The 19,353-nt window shown below is 42.6% G+C and overlaps 1 long non-coding RNA gene across 3 annotated transcripts in view; it reads right to left on the bottom strand.

Moving 5' to 3' along the window:
- LOC138672293 (uncharacterized) overlaps nucleotides 1-17,960 on the bottom strand; it is a 280,766-nt gene extending 262,806 nt beyond the window's left edge. For all 3 annotated transcript variants that reach the window (XR_011319696.1, XR_011319695.1, XR_011319694.1), the window contains exons 1-2: nucleotides 17,749-17,960; nucleotides 9,983-10,035 (exon numbers count right to left, since the gene is read on the bottom strand). This is a non-coding gene — a long non-coding RNA (uncharacterized lncRNA). The remainder of the gene's footprint in view (nucleotides 1-9,982; nucleotides 10,036-17,748) is intronic.
- Nucleotides 17,961-19,353: the final 1,393 nt, after the last annotated feature.

Genomic DNA, 19,353 nt, shown 5'->3' with positions numbered 1-19,353 from the left:
ACATCAGACTCTCGCCTACCATCGAAACCTTCAAAAAGAACCTGAAGACCCACCTCTTCCGACAAGCCTACAACCTGCAGTAACCACCGATCGACCAAACCACTGCAGATCCAGCTCTATCCTCACCTACTGTATTCTCACCCATCCCTTGTAGATTGTGAGCCTTCACGGGAAGGGTCCTCACTCCTCCTGTACCAGTTATGACTTGTATTGTTTAAGATTATTGTACTTGTTTTTATTATGTATACCCCTCCTCACATGTAAAGCGCCATGGAATAAATGGCGCTATAACAATAAATAATAATAATAACACTATTAGTAGATAAGATTTAGATTAAAGGTACCGTCACACTAAGCGACGCTGCAGCGATACCGACAATGATGTCGATCGCTGCAGCGTCACTGTTTGGTCACTGGAGAGCTGTCACACAGACAGCTCTCCAGCGACCAACGATGCCGGTAACCAGGGTAAACGTCGGGTTACTAAGCGCAGGGCCGCGCTTAGTAACCCGATGTTTACCCTGGTTACCAGCGTAAAAGTAAAAAAAAAAAAAAACACTACACACTTACATTCCGCTGTCTGTCCCCTGGCGTTCTGCTTTCCTGCACTGTGTAAGCACAGCGGCCGGAAAGCAGAGCGGTGACGTCACTGCTGTGCTCTGCTTTCCGGCTGGCCGGCGCTCACAGTGCAGAGAAGCACAGCGGGGGACAGACAGCGGAAGGTAAGCATGTAGTGGTTGTTTTTTTTACTTTTACGCTGGTAACCAGGGTAAACATTGGGTTACTAAGCGCGGTCCTGCGCTTAGCAACCCGATGTTTACCCTGGTTACCAGTGAAGACATCGCTGAATTGGCGTCACACACGCCGATTCAGCGATGTCTGCAGGGAGTCCAGCGACGAAACAAAGTGCTGGACTTTCTGCAGCGACCAACGATGGCACAGCAGGGGCCTGATCGCTGCTGCCTGTCAAACTGAACGATATCGCTAGCCAGGACGCTGCAACGTCACGGATCGCTAGCGATATCGTTCAGTGTGAAGGTACCTTCAGAAATGTCACCTGGTGTCTGGACTACACTATTACTAGAAAGGATTTAGATTCAGAAATGTGGACTCCCTGCTGGACCACGGTATTAGCACAAACTATTTAGATTCCGAATGTGCAATCTTCGTGCCAGATTTGAGATTGGCGAACATTTTCTGAACAAGTTTCCTCATCTTTATCAATGAGCTTCAAGTTACAGCACTGCAAAAAAAAAAAAAAGTATATTTTTATTCCTACATCATTCTAAATAATTTCTATAAAATTTAATTTGTATGACAATGTATTTAAGGGAAATATTGTGTTTCAGTTCATCTTCTAGTTTCTTATTCTAATGCATGTTTTTGCTTACAGTAATTTTGAGTTCAATTTTGTTTTCAGGGTCAAAATAATTTAATTTTCTTCCCTTAAACTTAACTTGGGTATCGCAGGAATTCATATACAAATGCTGTAAACATGCACCGTAATCACTGTGCCAATCGTTGAGCCACAGGGGAAACCCTGATTAAAAGATCTTAGGGTACCGTCACACTGAAACGACGCTGCAGTGATACGACAACGATGCCGATCACTGCAGCGTCGTTGTTTCGTCGCTGTGTGGTCGCTGGAGAGCTGTCACACAGACAGCTCTCCAGCGACCAACGATCCTGAAGTCCCCGGGTAACCAGGGCAAACATCGGGTTACTAAGCGCAGGGCCGCGCTTAGTAACCCGATGTTTCCCTGGTTACCAGCGTAAATGTAAAAAAACCAAACACTACATACTTACATTCCGTGTCTGTCCTCCGGCGCTGTGCTTTCCTCAGCACTGTCAGCGCCGGTCAGCCGTAAAGCAGAGCGGTGACAAATTTTTTTGGTGAGATTGTTATGCCAGAGTTGCCTATTAATCTGTCGCACTTTGCCATGCATGAGAGGGGCGACTGAATTTATGGCTGATCTGAGGGTGGCGTTATAGAAAGCGGTGGCACTGTCCGCGTCTTGGAGTGAAGATATGGAGGTCAGAGGTAGAAGAGAGTCAGAGTTTGTGAATGTCTAGGTGAGCAAGGTTTCTGCAGGGATATGCTAGTGGCTGGACATGAAGTATGATACATGGAATTAAAGTCAGGGAAAAAGCAGCAACATACCAGTTAGAACAGAGGGACAGAAGTACATGGGATTCTGGGGTGCAGTGTGTATTCCAGATTAGGAGATAGTTCAGATGTACCTGTGGATGAAAGCAGATGGATCAGGGCATGACAGCATGAAGCAGAATATACCATAGGTTACCATTCTGGTATATTTTTGATGATAGACTTAAAAGATGTCACTTTAAATAATGTCACATCTGACCAAGGTCATATCTGACTGCTCCATTCAACTTAAACCATTCAAGTGTCATACCATGCAGTTGATGACTTGGGGGTGGTAAGAGCAAATAATGATGAATTAAGGGTCAGGGAGAACACATAATGATAAATTGAGGGTGTGCGGGAGAGCAAATTATAATGAATTGAGGGTGCTGTACAGCAAATGGTAGGTGGGGAAAATGGCTATTTATAGTTAGCGGGGGCTCAGTGGTGGATTACAATTTATATTTGAAATGATGGTTGTATAATAACTAATTATACATTAATTTTTGGGGAATGTCTGTATTCAGCTGCGTAGCATAGAAATTGAGGAACGTGCTCTACATAACTGTTATTTTATGCAGAGACGAGTCCTGGCTGGAAGAAGTGATGGCAGTCTGCGCTGGATGAAGAAAAGTGAAGATGAAGGTCTTCAACTAGAGAAATCACCGGTGAGTCAGTGTGTTACCTGTACACTTACACTATTCTCTGTATACTATGTACAGAGCTCCTGTGTATAATGTCACTGGTGATCACTGTATTATCTGTACACTTACTCTATACACTGTATAATATGCACAGAGCTCCTGCGTATAATGGCACTTATGGTAATATTAGCATTGTAGGTTTTTTTGATTAAGAAGGTCAGTATTGTAGTATTCAGTCACTATGTGGTGATAATATGTAGTCTGGTCATGGTGTGACAGTATTTGTTACTTGTATGTGGTATTATTCAGTCACTATGTGGTGGTAATTAGTGATGGGAACCCATGAATATTTGGGTCTGGTGGGTTCGGACGATCATTTAAAAAAGTTTGAGTGGTACTTTAAGTGAGGTGACCAGGGTTCATCAGCTATGAACTCCATTGACCTTTCTCTCTTCACCACTACATACTGCAAGAGCATTCTCACGCTCCTGGCTTAGTGTGAGATGGCTAGCATGGATAGTAGTTGCATCACTGATGTGATCACTGAGGTTTCTCCCCAACAGCTGCATTTTGCACCGCCTAACTAGGAGTCAGCATTCTCAGAGCTGGTTGTCAAGCTGACAAATCAGCTCAGAGAAAGTGCAGAGATCAAGAAACTAAAGGTAAACGAAAAAGGTTTTGTTTAATAATCAACAATGCAAACAAAAAACAATATTAAAAGCAAAAACTGGTAAGTATATGGCTATGTGCACACCTCAGGATTTTTTCCTGACATAATCCTGAGAATTCTGCCAGACATCCGCGTGCTTTTTTCGCGCGGATTTCTCGCGGAATTTGCGCGTTTTTTTGCATTTTTTTATTTTTCGGAATGTCCTTTTTGATAGGAAATCCGCAAAAAGATAGAGCATGTCCGGATTTTTTGTGGTATGCGTTTTTTTTGCGGAAAAAAACGCTAACATCTGCACAAAAAATGCGGAATGCATTCTAAATGATAGGATGCATAATGTTAGCATTTTTTTAGCGGATTTATAGAATTTTTATGGCGAAATTCCGCAAAAAAAAACGCTAAAAATCCGGACGTGTGCACATACCCTATATGTGATGTCCATAATATGGCAGTAACACACTTCCAAAAAACTGTTCACAAATTTTTCTCAAATTTTGCGCGGCCCCAAATATGAATATATGCAGGCTGTTTAGTATTGGACACTCAAATAGGTTAGTAGACCAAGCTGAAAACATAAGTGTGCATTAGAGAAGCTCAATGTGCCCAGCATATAATAGGTCTAAATTCACAGCACCATGCAAAAAGAAAAAAAAAAATTATATATATATATATATATATATATATATATATATATATATATATATATATTGAACAGCGACCAACAATAGAACAGCCAAATAAACTTGAGCAAAAGTGCATATACGAGTAGATCCTATAACACATAATAGTGTAATAAGAGAAAGAGGATCAAGCCATGTAAATGTAGAAAGTGCATGAGGAGGAAGCGACCCCACACGTATTGCCAACGACGTATGTGGCTTCTTCAGGGGAGAGGTCTTTGCTCTGCCGTCGCAGGGGTTGGACTACCTGGCAGCAGGTTTACTAGTCCTCTAGTATTAACCTCCCGGTAATAAAACATAGATTTTAAAAAAGAAACACAAAGCAGCTCAATAAGCGACACCAATGGTTTCTGCCCCTACATTATGCTTTTCTCAGATTAGGTAGCACAAATCTAAACATATTCTAGTTACATTTTTGTGCACATTAATTAGTAGATTTCCCAATGTTAATAAAGAAAAGAAAACCAATGTGTCAAATATCGGACTTTAATGAATTTTGTGCAAATTGAAACTTTTGATGGAAGTTAACAATGGTTGTAACTTAAATACATTTGTTCCACGCCTTTTTAAGACAGCTCTGACCTGTCTACAATATACAACTTTTTAACGACTTATGTAGAAATGCAATTATAAATGTCCCACCTGAGGCCCCAAAAAAATAACCTTATCCCTCTACCCCATTTTCTTGTTACTCTTACACAGGTGTTAAAAGTGGTTTTACAGGAATCTGTCAGCAGTTTTTGCTATGTAATCTGAGGACAGATTTCAGGGATGCTTCACCTATGTTTGTAGGTACAATAAAACATTAATTTTATCACCAGGAGATTATCACTGCCTGGACTACAGCTCCTGTGAGCCCTTATCTGACCACACCCCTCCTCTGATAAGCAGCTTACTGTCAATAGACAATATACACTGAAAGCTGTGGTGTGGGCAGGGTTAGGTGTCTGAGCTCTGCTACATCTAAAAATTCTGATTGTGTCACAACTAGGGTTGAGCGAAACGGGTTGGCAATTTTCAGAAGTTGCCGACTTTTGGCAAAGTCGGGTTTCATGAAACCCGACCCGACCCCTGTGTGGGGTCGGCCATGAAGTCGGCGATCTTCTGAATCTGGAATCGGAATTCCGATACCCGATATGTTTAAGATATCGGGAATTGGTATCAGAATTCAGATTTAAGTGTAAAATAAAGAATTAAAATAAAAAATATCGCTATACTTACCCTCTGACGCACTCTGGTACTAACCGGGAACCTTCCTTCCTAAGAATCAGCCCTTCCAGGACCTTGCGGTGACGTCGCGGCTTGTGATTGGTCGCGCGGCCGCCCATGTGACCGCTCGCGCGACCAATCACAAGCCGCGACGTCACCGAAGGTCCTGGAAAGGCTGATTCTTAGGAAGGAAGGCTGCCGGAAAGAAGCATGGCGCGTCCGAGGGTGAGTATATACCTAATAGGAATATACTCACCCTCGGACGCACCCTGCTTCTTTCCGGCAGCCTTCCTTCCTAAGGAAGGAAGGTTCCCGGTTAGTACCAGGGCGCGTCAGAGGGTAAGTATAGCGATATTTTTTATTTTAATTCTTTATTTTACACTTAAATATGGATCCCAAGGCCTGAAGGAGAGTTTCCGCTCCTTCAGACCCTGGGAACCATTGGAAACCCAATGCACTGCATTGGGTTTCGAGTTTCGGCCGACCCCGACTTTTTTATAGGATCGGCCGATTTCACTCGACCCGACTTTTGAAAAAGTCGGGTTTCATGAAACCCGACCCTATAAGGCTGCGTGTCCACGTTCAGGATGGCCAGCGGTATCGTCGGAGCGGCAAACCCGCTCTGCGGTAAGCCCCGCCCCCTTTCTGGGACGCGATGATGCCGGATGTGTTCACAGCACACATCCGGCATCATTGCTCCCCACCATAGGGCCCTGTGCTATATCTTGCGGCGACGCAGCGTCGCTGCAAGATATACGGACATGCTGCGATCTGAAAAGACGCGCATCATGTCCGGAGTCGCAGGGCCGCCGCGTGCGTGTTACAACGCATAGTGGAGACGGGATTTCATTAAATCCCCTCCACCATGCTGTAACATCTGGACGCTGCGTGTCTGACGCTGCGGCTCTATGCTGCGTCAGACACGCAGCGTTTACTGCACGTGGAAATATACCCTAAAAGTAAAGGTCGCTCAAGCCTAGTCACAACTACTGTACCCAATAAACTAATTGATACATTGCTAGAATCCTCAGCCCCTACATTTTGCTGTTCTCAGGTGAGATAGTAAAAACCTGATATCAGATTCCCTTTAATAAATGGTGCAAAATATTGATCAATTTAGCTTAAGAATTTATGACAAGGAAATCTCACAATTTGCGCAAATATTTTTATGCAACTGCAAACGCAATGATAAATGTATCACAAAATGTCCATGTGATTGGATAATTCAGTCTTTAAAGCCACCAAAGTTCATGTGCTACCGGTATTAAGGATGGGAGGATTTTAACATATCCTTTCTTATTGTCCCCTGCGCAAAAAACAGTATAGGTGACCTGCAATACTAAACACAGCCTGTAAACAAGAGAGGCGCTGCTTCTGGAAAAAGTAGACCTTTTTTTTCTAATCCTGAACAACTTTTTTTTTTATATATTATCAGCCATTTAGAGAACATTGAAATGGGAACAGAGAAGTGCGAACTCGTTTGTATGCCAACAATCTGGCAGGAAATAGTCTGTTTATCAATGAAATCATTGTTTACTGTGCACAAGTCCTGCAACTGAGAAAACATGGATGCAAGTATGAAACGCCTGCAAAAGATATCCAACTATATTATGTAAAGCTGGATCCTTCAGCCTACAACATACCGTAGACGGAGCTTGAAATTATTGAAATGAGTTTTTGTGGTCTAATGATGGTCTTTAATAAACAGAAACAGATAAAGGGAATGTGTCCTCCGAAAAATAACCTACTTTTTAAATCAGGTTTTATCTTAAATGTATTTTTTTTTTAATTGAGGTTTTTTTTACTATTCATGTCACGATCTGTATTTATGAAAATAAAAATCTTGCAATATTCACACTGGCCACTTTGGGCTATTCTAGACTCATACTTCCTGCACTTATAGGAAATCTACGTGTACATTTTTTTAATTTATTTTACTTGCTTATATAGCATCATTAATTTCACCGCACTTTATAGCCATCATCATCTCTGACCCCATTGGGGCTCACAATCTAAATTCCCTATCAGTATGTCTTTGGAGTGTGGAAGGAAACCAGAGAACCATCATACAAGCACATAGAAAATCATAATCATAAAAATAATTGTGTTTCTATAGCGCCAACATATTCTGTAGCACTTAAGCAGACACATGTACAGACAATAAAGACATTACAGAGTAACATATAATTCAACAGTTACAGTAGGAGTGAGGGCCCCGCTCACTAGCTTGCAATCTATAAGAAAATAGGGAGGAGACAATAGGTAAAAGTGCTGCTCCTATATGGTCCAGCATCATAATAAATAGGGCATTTCAAAAAAAGCTGTATGATCCGGTCATCAGCCAGTATCTACTGTAAGTGCAGTTACCAACTGTTATTGGTTACATGGAGGATGTGGTGACAGATGAATAGGAAGGACCAGATCCTGAGGAAAATTTAGAAACAGGGAAAAGGGGACGTTAGATAAGTGCATGGAGGTGATTGGCTTGTCTAAAGAGATGTTTATAAAGCATGTTTATAAAGTGTCAGCTAGGTATTAGTCGGATCATCCGGGATAGTGAATTCCAGAAAATTGCCGCAACACGAGAGAAGTCTTGGAGACGGAGGTGCGAGGTTCGGATTATGAGGATGTTAGTCTTAGATCAAATTGCAGAACAGAGAGCATGGGTAGGGTGACAAACAGAGATGTGGGAGGAGATGTGCAGAAATGTGGAGAACTTTTTGGGTGAGAGCGGTGAGCTTTTTGGGTAAGTTTATATTGTACTCTATAGCAGGTGGGCAACCAGTGCAATGACTGGCACAAGTTGGAGGCATAGGTGAAGCAGCTGGACAGTGTAGTGCAGTGGTATTCACATTGTGCAGTCATGAAGCAGTGACCCAACAAAGTTCAAAGCAAAATGTCTCTTTAATGCTCAACTCACAAAAACACAGCACACGATATCCTCCAGATCGCAGTCGGGAACCATATTCTCTGGATTGCAGCCACCATTAAACATGCCAGTCCACCTCCATGACCAGTTGCTGTGGGCAACTGCACTGCCGTGTCTCACAAAAATACACAGCACACGATATCCTCCTGATCACAGCCAGGAACTTTTTCCTTTGGATTGCAGCCAATAAACATGCCAGTCCACCTCCGAGACCAGTTGCCATGGGCTACTGCACTGCCGAGTACACTGTGGGTGCCAGCTGCCTTGGCTGTTTGGCACCACTTGCCTGTGTTGCCTCACACAGGTGGAGCTCTACAGGGCTTTCTGCTCTGCACTCTAGCAAACACCAAACTGACACGGACCCTGACACACCCAAACCCTTTACAGAAGGGATTTTAACTGGAATCTATGGCATGGGCCACATGGAAAACCCAGGCCAGGAATGACTGACCCGTAAATGCTGCAGCCCGTGTCCCAGGGTCCGTCACTCAATGACGGCACATCGCTAGTGCACACCTATTTTGGGCGTGCACTAGCGATGCGCCCGAAATAGAGATTAATGGCAGCGTTAACGGACTGCATTACACCGCGCTATGCCATGGTGTAACGCAGTCCGTCTAAAGGACTGCCCTAATGTAATGTGAACCCAGCCTAAGACATGCACCAGTCCTTTGTACAGACAACACATATGTTAAGATATATAAATAAGATCCCCTCTGAGGTGTCTTTTTTCTAATCTAAACATGCCCAACTTTTTCAACCTCTCATCATCTGAAAGGCCTAACATCCCTTGTACTAATCTAGTTGCCCACCTTTGATTCTAATTTCTGGATGTCCTTTTTAAAATGTGGGGCCTAAAACTGGATCCCATATTCTAGATGTGGCCTCGCAAGCAATTTATAAAGGGTAATAATATGCAAAATCTTGTTTGCTTTTGCGGCTACTGCTTGACATTGAGTACTACTGCTCAGCTTACTTGTAACCAGAATACCCAAGTCCTTCTCCTGATCTGTAGTCCAAAGTATGGTCCCATTTAATGTATATGCAGCAATAGGATTACTCTGTCCTAGGTGCATTACTTTACATTTATCTACATTAAACCTCATTTGCCAAGTGTTTGCCCATTCAGTCATCTTATGCAGATCGTTTTGCAATATTGTAATGTCAAGGTCAGATTTTAATATCTTACAGTTTGGTGTCATCACCAGCAAGGACTGACACATTACTCTCAATTCCATCCAAATTGTCTTTAATAAAGAAGTTAAAAATAATTGGTCCTAGCACAGATCCCTGCAGTGCCCACTGTTGAATATATCCCATTTAGAGAACGTACCATTTATTACAACTCTTCTCGTTTCTGGTCATTTAGCCAATGCGTCACCCATCTGCATATAGTTTCCCCCAGTCCCTGCGTATGGAGCTTCAGTATAAGGATGTTATGTGGTACAGTATCAAATGCCTTTGTAAAGTCCAGATAAATCACATCAGCTGCATTACCAACATCCAGACTTGCATTTACCTCCTCATAGAAACCCAACATGTTAGTTAGACGCGACCTATCTTTCAAGAATTCATGCTGGTTGTCAGTTATTACTTTATTCTCTGCAATATATTTTTGCAGGTCATCTCTTATAATGCCCTCAAAAATTTTGCACACTACTGATGTCAGGCTTACCGGAAGGTAGTTGCCTTGCTCCACCTTCTTACCTTGTTAATGATCGGTACCATATCAGCCATCCTCCAATCCTGTGGCATCACACCTGTTACAAGAGAGTTTATAAGAATATAAGATACAGTGGTCTGTCAATTACTGAGCTCCCTTCCCTCAGTATTCATGGATGAATGCCTTCTGGGCCTGGGGGATTTGTCAATGTTTAATTTACTCAGACGCAGGTATACTTCTTGTGTTAAACTAATTATATCAGTTGGTGAACTTTGATATTTTGCTTGTTGAATGATCCCTGGAATAGTTAGTTCATTGGTGAACATTACATGGATGAAAAGTGCCTGTTTAATATCTCAGCCTTTTCTTTGTCCTCTATTATTATCTTGTTATTATCGTCTTTTTAGAGGCCTATACCATCTTTTTATTTCTTTTTGACATTGATGTGTTTACAAATTTTGGGGAATTTATTTTAATGTCACTGGCAATTTGTTTCTCTGTGGAAAACTTTGCTAGCTTGATTTCTTTTTTGCATTTCTTACTTAGATCTTTATATTCCTAAAATGCTATTTCTGTATTCTCGGCCTTCAGGATTTTGAATGCCCTTTGTTTTAGTCTGATTAAACTTTGTAGTGTCTTATTTATCCATAATGGTTTCTTTTTATTCATGGACATTTTATTACCAGAGGGTATAAGTTTTCTACAGGATTCTAGTAGCATATCCTTAAATATGTCCCATTTATGGTTAGTATCCCCAATTACCATGAGATGGTCCCAGTCTACATGATTAAAGGGAATCTGTCACCCCAAAAATCTTATATGAGCTAAGGCCACCGGCATCAGGGGCTTATCTACAGCATTCTGTAATGCTGTAGATAAGCCCCCGATGTAACCTGAAAGGTAAGAAAAACAGGTTATATTATACTCACCCAGGGGCGGTTCCACTGCGGTCCGGTCCGATGGGCATCGCGGTCCAGCACCTCCCATCTTCATACGATTACGTCCTCTTCTTGTCTTCCTGCCGTGGCTCCAAAGCAGGCGTACTTTGTCTGCCCTGTTGAGGGCAGAGCAAAGTACTGCAGTGCGCAGGCACCGGGAAAGGTCAGAGAGGCCTGGCGCCTGCGCACTGCAGTACTTTGCTCTGCCCTCAGCAGCAGGGCAGACAAAATACGCCTGCGCAGGAGCCACGGCAGGAAGACAAGAGGACGTCATCGTATGAAGATAGGAGGCGCCGGACCCGGACGCCCATCGGACCGAACCGCTGCGGGCCCGCCCCTGGGTGAGTATAATATAACCTGTTTTTCTTACCTTTCAGGTTACATCGGGGGCTTATCTACCGCATTACAAATTTCTGTAGATCAGCCTCTGATGCCGGTGGCCTTAGCTCATATACGATTTTTGGGGTGACAGATTCCCTTTAATCTCTTCTCTTAAATTGTTGAACTCAGCTTTCCTAAAGTTCCAGGTTTTTGGATTTCCCCTTTTGCATGTCTGATGGAAAATTACTTTGAAACCTACCATATTATGGCCACTGCATCCCAAATGTTCCCTGACCTGTAGATCTGAAATTGCATCTGGTTTATTTGACAGAACCAGAATCACGAGGCACTTAACAATCAGACATCCACAAATAATGAATGTATTTTATATATGGTGATGATGATCAATGAGTGGAACAAGCTGCCATGAGAGGTGGTGAGTTCTCCTTCAATGGAAGTATTCAGACTGGAGGCTGGACAGACGTCTGTCTGAGATGGTTTAGTGAATCCTGTTTTGAGCTGGGGGTTGGAGACGATGACCCTTGAGCTCCCTTCCAACTCTAACATTCTATGATTCTATATAATGCAATCAGAACAATGGAGCATAATGGCAAAAATTGTACACATTTTATTAATTGACAACAATAAAATAACATACAAAAACACACAAGAAGACAATAGGAAGACAAAGAACCTGGTGCCCTGGTGACAAGTAATAAACATGGTGCATCAGTCGTCAGTATATAAATCCATGACCTAATATGAAATGGCAGGGATTCATGGAAATACAGAGCACTAGTAAATAAGGGTGTGCAATACAAATGAAGTTGACTTTCTCAATGAACCTACATTAAACCCTTTTCCCCATTCTGCTAGTGCAGTATTATATAAATATCATAAGCATTGCAGACAGAAGGTAGAAAAATTACCAGGGGGTAGAAACAAACCCCAACGTACTTCTTGCATCTTGTATATGACTGCTTTATCGGGGGGCTTTTATTGGGAATATTTTACATAACATTTGGGATCACATTTATCCTGCGCTACACACTGAGCACTTACATTGGGGTTTCCATCAAAATCTCCGAATTACATCATTTAGATGTCATGCCTGACGAGTCCATTTACCATAATGAGGCAGCAGAGTTACTTTGGACTCCGTTTGGCCTCTGTTCAGCTGTGTCCTTCTTTTCAGGCGTGCACAAAACTGTGGCAAAACACGCTATTATGCACACCTAAAAAGAAGGGCCCCGCTGGATCACAGGCCAGATAGCATACACAGTGCCTCTATCTACTTCATTATAGGGAATTTTCTGCCGGAGGTTCCATCTGAATAACATATTTTAGAGATTTACATGAAAAACCCAGTGTAAGTGCTTAGCGCAGGATAAATGTGCACTAAGCCTTACTGCGATTGTTGGGAGGCAGAATAAACAAATTAAATAGTAGGTGAAGAATTGTTTTTATTTATTTCGTACGCCATTCTTCGTGTGGGATAAGTGATTAGATGCCTTTGTTCTTCAGGTTTGTGCGATTACACTGGATTTATATAGTTTTTTTATGTTCGCTTGCTGTCACACACTAAAAGAAGCTTTTCTATTGTAAAAACTAGTTTTTCCATCGCCATATTTTGAGAGCTATAATTTTGCCATATTTCTACCAAGAGAGTCATGTCAGGGCTTTTTTTTTGCGGGACGAATTGATGTTTTTATTCGCACCATTTTTAGACACATAATATTTTTTGATAGCTTTCTATTCTGATTTTGGGGTGGCAGAATCAGCAAAAAACAGCAATTCAGGAATTTTTGTTTTGTTTTTTAATGCTGTTCCGCATGTCGTAAAATTGATAAAGCAGCTTTGTTCTTCACGTCGGTATGATTACAGCGATATCGCATTTACTGTATGTATATCTTTATGTTTTGGCACTTTTACATAATAAAAGCATTTTTTATAAAACATAATTATTTTTGCATCACTTTTTCTGAGAGCTATTTTTGTTTTATGTTTTCACTGATGAAGTTGTGTGGCAGTGGTATCTATCCATCTATATCTGTATATAACCTTGCTTTGTTAGTTTGAAAACTAGTTTTAACTGACAGAGAATTACAGTATGTAATAGCTGATTGCATACAAATTGCATACGCATGTCATACAGATGCCAGTTGAGAAAAATCGCATAGCACTCGTATAACATTCGTCCTGGATGGATCAACATCGGAGCGATTTTTTTTTTTTACGCACATGAGAGCATGCCCTAAGAGAGTGTGGTGCCCCTCAGGGTCCAGTCGCCACAGAGGTACTGCACCCCACCCAGAGATTTGGTACCCGACTCTCAGGTAAGGAGGGGCGCCTCCCGAGACCCACACACTAGCATCCAACACTAGACCTCTCCAGGCCAGGGAGGGAGTAGGTAGAAGGTGTGGGTGGAGAGAGTGTCAGTTGTGAGGAGTTGTCATGGAAACAAGAGGGAGGAGTTGGTCAGTCAGAAGTTGGGAAGAGAAGGGAGCAGAAGTAGAGAGAGAACCTCCAGAGAGTGGAGGAAGGAAGGAGTCCTAGGGGCCAGGGAAGTGAGGAGTCCACCCTGGTGCCCGAATCCACGCCGACCGTAGGTTGCAGTGGGGGAACTGACCCCCAGACTAGTGGAGAGCTACAAGGCTCAGTTAGCAAGCCAGAGGCTGTGGTAACTGTAAGTGCCACAGTCACATCCACATATACTTACTGAAAAGGCAGCCACATAGAATCAAGGGGACCAGAAGGAAGTCACCTGGCAGGATCCGAGGCTGCTGGCTTGGGACACTGTGTGAGGCGCAGGGCAGGAGGGCAAAGCCAGCGCAGAGAGATGGCCAGGGAAGGCACATAAGAAAGGGAGTATCGGGAAAGTGAATCCCAATTTACCAGAGAGCTGGCTGGACCACAGACCCGGGGGACACAGCACCCAGCTGGGGACTGCATCTAAGGATTGTGAGTAAAGTGTGGAAACTGAACCCTACTGTGTCCTCTGAATTATTGCTGCATCACCTGCCTGCACCACAACATTCACCATCATTGACTGTAACTCTTTAACTGCCCTGGGGCCTAGCTCTGCCTGTGGAGAGCTGTGACATCTTTGCTGCATTACCAACTGCCCCAGTAGACCTGAACCGCAGCGTTAGCCATTTTCGTATTGCCGAGCACCATCGGTGGCGTTACGAACAAATCTCCTATAAACTTCATTTCATTCCCTTTTAATTGACTTTTATTTTATGCCCAGGGCCACGGACCGGGTCACTGCTGCCGTGTCCACCCCCTTAAAGAACCGTCGGACCTGGCCCGAATACCCCATGGTCCTGGTCGGCGCTTCAAGAGCTCATGACCGAATACATTCGGTGTTTATCCACCAATCCTGACTGACAACTGCAGTTTGTACTGACAACTTTGAGATCTCAACAACAGCAAGGAGCATGGACACCGTGTAGCTGTCAACACATTGGTTTGGTGCAGAGTGAATTAAACTTTCCCCCAGCTATTTTTATATAGATATTCTGACCTCTGGATTTTCAAAGTAAATGCAGCATCCATATCAGGAAATCTAACTAATAATGTATGCATTTTGTTAACTCTTGTGACAGATTCACTTTACACAGTCACTTCAATCTACAAATTAATGGTCAGCACATCAGCTGTTAATGTGGAAAGATGTACTGCCGACAGGAAAGATTTTAGGGCCTGTAGAAACTGTTCGATCAACTGACAAGAATGTTGTTCCTTTTTCTGCACACTGGTGTTATCTTTACATAAATCAAAGATCTTATAAGCACTTGTTTAACCCCTTAATGACAGAGCCAATTTGGAACTTAATGACCGAGCCAATTTTTACAATTCTGACCACTGTCATTTTATGAGGTTATAACTCTGGAACGCTTTAACGGATCCCGCTGATTCTGAGACTGTTTTTTCAATTTTTCATGGCATATTGTACTTCATGTTAGTGGTAACATTTCTTCGATATTACTTGCGATTATTTATGAAACAAATGGAAATATGGCAAAAAATTTTAATATTTTGCAATTCTCAAACTTTGTATTTTTATGCCCTTAAATCAGAGAGATATGTCACGAAAAATAGTTAATAAATAACATTTCCCACATGTCTACTTTACATCAGCACAATTTTGGAAACAAAATTTTTTTTTGTTAGGGAGTTAAGGGTTAAAATTTGACCAGCAATTTCTCATTTTTACAACACCATTTTTTTTTTTAGGGACCACATCACATTTGAAGTCATTTTGAGGGGTCTATATGATAGAAAATAACAAAGCGTGACACCATTCTAAGAACTACACCCCTCAAGGTTCTCAAAACCACATTCAAGAAGTTTATTAACCCTTTACGTGCTTCACAGGAACTGAAACAATGTGGAAGAAAAAAATGAACATTTCACTTTTTTTTGCAAACATTTTACTTCAGAACCATTTTTTTTATTTTCACAAATGTAAAAACAGAAATTAAACCATAAATTTTGTTGTGCAATTTCTCCAGAATACGCCGATACCACATATGTGGGGGTAAACCACTGTTTCGGCGCACCGCAGAGCTTGGAAGTGAAGGAGCGCCGTTTGACTTTTTCAATACAGAATTGGCTGGAATTGAGATTGGATGCCATGTCACGTTTAGAGAGCCCCTGATGTGCCTAAACAGTGGAAACCCCCCACAAGTCACACCATTTTGGGAACTAGACCCCTTAAGCAACTTATCTAGATGTGTGGTGAGCATTTTGAGCCCCCAAGTGCTTTACAGAAGTTTATAACGTAGAGCCGTCAAAAAAAAAAAAATCATATTTTTTCTACAAAAATGATCTTTTTGCCCCCAAATTTTTAGTTTCACAAGGGTAACAGGAGAAATTAGACCACAAAAGTTGTTGTGCAATTTCTCTTGAGTACATCAATACCCTATATGTGTGGGTAATCCACTGTTTGGGTGCACCGCAGAGGTTGGAAGAGAAGGAGTGCCGTTTTACTTTTTCAATGTAGAATTGGCTGGAATTGAGATTGGACGCCATGTTGCGTTTGGAGAGCCCCTGATGCACCTAAACAGTAGAAATCCCCCACAATTGACCCCTTTTTGGAAACTAGACCCCCCATGGAACTTATCTAGATGTGTGGTGAGAACTTTGAAAGCCCAAGTGCTTCACAGAAGTTTATAATGCAGAGTCGTGAAAATAAAAAATATTTTTTTTTCCACAAAAAAGATTTTGTAGCCCCCAAATTTTTATTTTCACAAGGGTAACAGGAGAAATTAGACCACTAAAGTTGTTGTGCAATTTATCCCAGTACGCTGATGCCCCATATGTGGGGATAAACCACTGTTTGGGCGCACGGCAGAGCTCGGAAGGGAAGGAGCGCTGTCTTGGAATTTACAGTAATGAATATGCGGCTCCACCCCTACGGGAGGTGGAGCCACATATTCATGACTGTAATCGGTGGCCCCACGTGACCGCTCATACAGTAGAAGGTGCAGCCAGGACAGAAAGCAGCGCCAGCCAGCCGGGTGAGTATTTTAAGAACAGCGGGCGGGCGCACAAAAGTGATAGGGGGGTGGGCACATGGATCTTTATTTTAAACACGAGAAACAAAAAAAAAAAAGAAATATTCATATCTTCTCTACAGCAAACGCTGCTGCAAAGAAGATATGAATGGCGGCTTCAGCACCAGTGGGGGGGACAGCGCTTACTATAGCGCTGTCTCCCACACGGCACACGGACTGCACACGGACAGCGTCCGTGTGCAGTACATGTTTTACACGGACCCATTGACTTTTAATGGGTCCGTGTAATCCGTGCGCTCCCATGAACACTGACATGTCTCCGTGTTTGGCACACGGAGACACGGTCCGCAAAAAATCAATGACATCTGCACAGATGCATTGATTTCAATGTGTCTACGTGTGTCAGTGGCTCCGGTACGTGAGGAAACTGTCACCTCACGTACCGGAGCCACTGACGTGTGAAACCAGCCTTAGTAGGGGTCCAATAATTCACAGATGATGCGTTGTGTGAATGCAGTCCTGGGAAAGAGAGGACGAGGGGAAAAGATGGAGAGCGCTATCTAAGGCTACTTTCACACTAGCGTCGGCCTGACGTACTGACGCAAACTGCAAAAAAAAAAAATGAACAGCGGGGGCAGCGGATGCAGTTTTACAACGCATCCGCTGCCCCATTGTAAGGTCCGGGGAGGAGGGGGTGGAGTTCTGGCCTCGCATACGCAGTGGGAAATGGGGGACACGACGCACAAAAAAACGTTACATGCAACTTTTTTTGTGCCGACGGTCCGCCAAAACACGATGCATCCGTCGCACGACGGATGCGACGTGTGGCCATACGTCGCAATGCGTCGCTAATGCAAGTTTATGGAGAAAAAAAGAACACATCCTGCGGGCAACTTTGCAGGATGCGTTTTTTCTCCAAAACAAATGCATTGCGATGTACGTCACACGACGCTAGTGTGAAAGTAGCCTAAGCGTAGCAGATGAATAAATATTTCTGGATGTGACAAGCACAACTTGAATCTTGCTCACCTGATGTGGTTGTGCAAAGAGGCACAACACTGGGTTTGCAAACAAAGAAGACACTTCCACTGGTGCGCAGCTCGTCACAGAAGTTCCAGAGGCGAGAGGTAGCTGAATGAAGAAAGGCAGATCACCGAGTAGTGAGCAGAAGAAGCAGGGAGTTCACCAGCAAACCGGCAGAAGCTCAGGAGACAGCAGCACAAAATACTCAGGCACCTTAGAACACATGACCCGGACTTAAATAATCAGAGCAGACAGGAAGTTCCATGACTGGGCGAGATCCAAAACTCCATCTTGGATCAGGGCGAACAGGCACCAGGAAAGTCCAGAATCCTTACACGCACCTCCACCCAAGCTAAAGCAGGAGCTTTAAATCTATGAAGTGGCCTCACCTCACTTTACATAGACATTTTAACTTATTTTCTTTGAATTATTATTATTATTATACATTTTTATAGCGCCATTTATTCCATGGCGCTTTACATGTGAATACGGGGCAAATATAGACAAGTACATTAAACATGAGCAAATAACAAGGCACACGGGTACATAAGGAGGGAGGCATTAAACTATTGGCTGGAGTACAGTGGCTTGTGAAAGTATTCACCCCCCTTGGCATTTTTTGTGTTTTACTGCCTCACAACCTGGAATTTCATTGTTTTTATAAAGGTTCGCATCAGTTCATGTATAGAGCATGCCTACGACTGTGAACACAATAAGCAGGACAAAATAACTGAAATCTTCAGTGTGCATAACTATTCACTGCCCCTAAAGTCAGTATTTTGTAGATAATATGCAGCAGGGTAGAAATGGTACTATATTAAATAAAAATTAACTTTTAATATTAGTATTTAAAATCATTAAAGACAAGAACAGCAACACACAAAATACATATACCGCATGCCACCCCAGGTAGCAAAAAAACCCACAGTTCCAAGCAAATCACCTTTTGGTTGTATCACAAATAAGCTACTCGGATGGATTGACAAATCTCGGTCTATAAATTTAAAAGATCCGAGCAAATAATCACAATACAGCAGTGTCTTTGGGTGTCATACGATTGATATCAGCAACCTCAAATGCAGAGAGTCCAACTGTATCATATCAACATCATATGTCATATGGCTACCCACACATAAAACAAGACATCTGCTTGAAAAATGACAATAAATGGAACGGTCTCACCCAGGTAGATCGTGCTTCATGTTCCTCCTGGTCCTTCTGGCAGTTCCAAAAAAGGATGCTACAGGTAAATCCCAGAATGTGGGGAAACGGATATACCTCAATCACCGTAATATTACAAACCCATCATTAGGATCCCCGAGCTCCCAAAATTAACCCCGTGGCCTCCCGACGCGTTTCATTGTTCCAAATCATCAGGGGAGGAATGAATGAATAGATGCATTGCCAGTTTGGGGAATGAAGGGGTTTTCCGTGCACAGAATAAACCTCCTGCTTGTTTAAGATCTTCCAGCCATTTGGTGGTGTTCTGGGGGATCATCAGAGATTGGGATAGTTTTATAACCCAACAATGACTTGTATTTCTCAAGACTTGAATCCATTAGAAAAATCTTTGCATCAATGTTGCCCATAAAAGTTCCAAAACCTGAAGGA

The sequence above is a fragment of the Ranitomeya imitator genome, chromosome 3 (assembly GCF_032444005.1).
Source record: "Ranitomeya imitator isolate aRanImi1 chromosome 3, aRanImi1.pri, whole genome shotgun sequence".
NCBI classification, from domain to species: Eukaryota; Metazoa; Chordata; class Amphibia; order Anura; family Dendrobatidae; genus Ranitomeya; species Ranitomeya imitator.
This window is presented reverse-complemented; position numbering and strand designations above follow the sequence as displayed.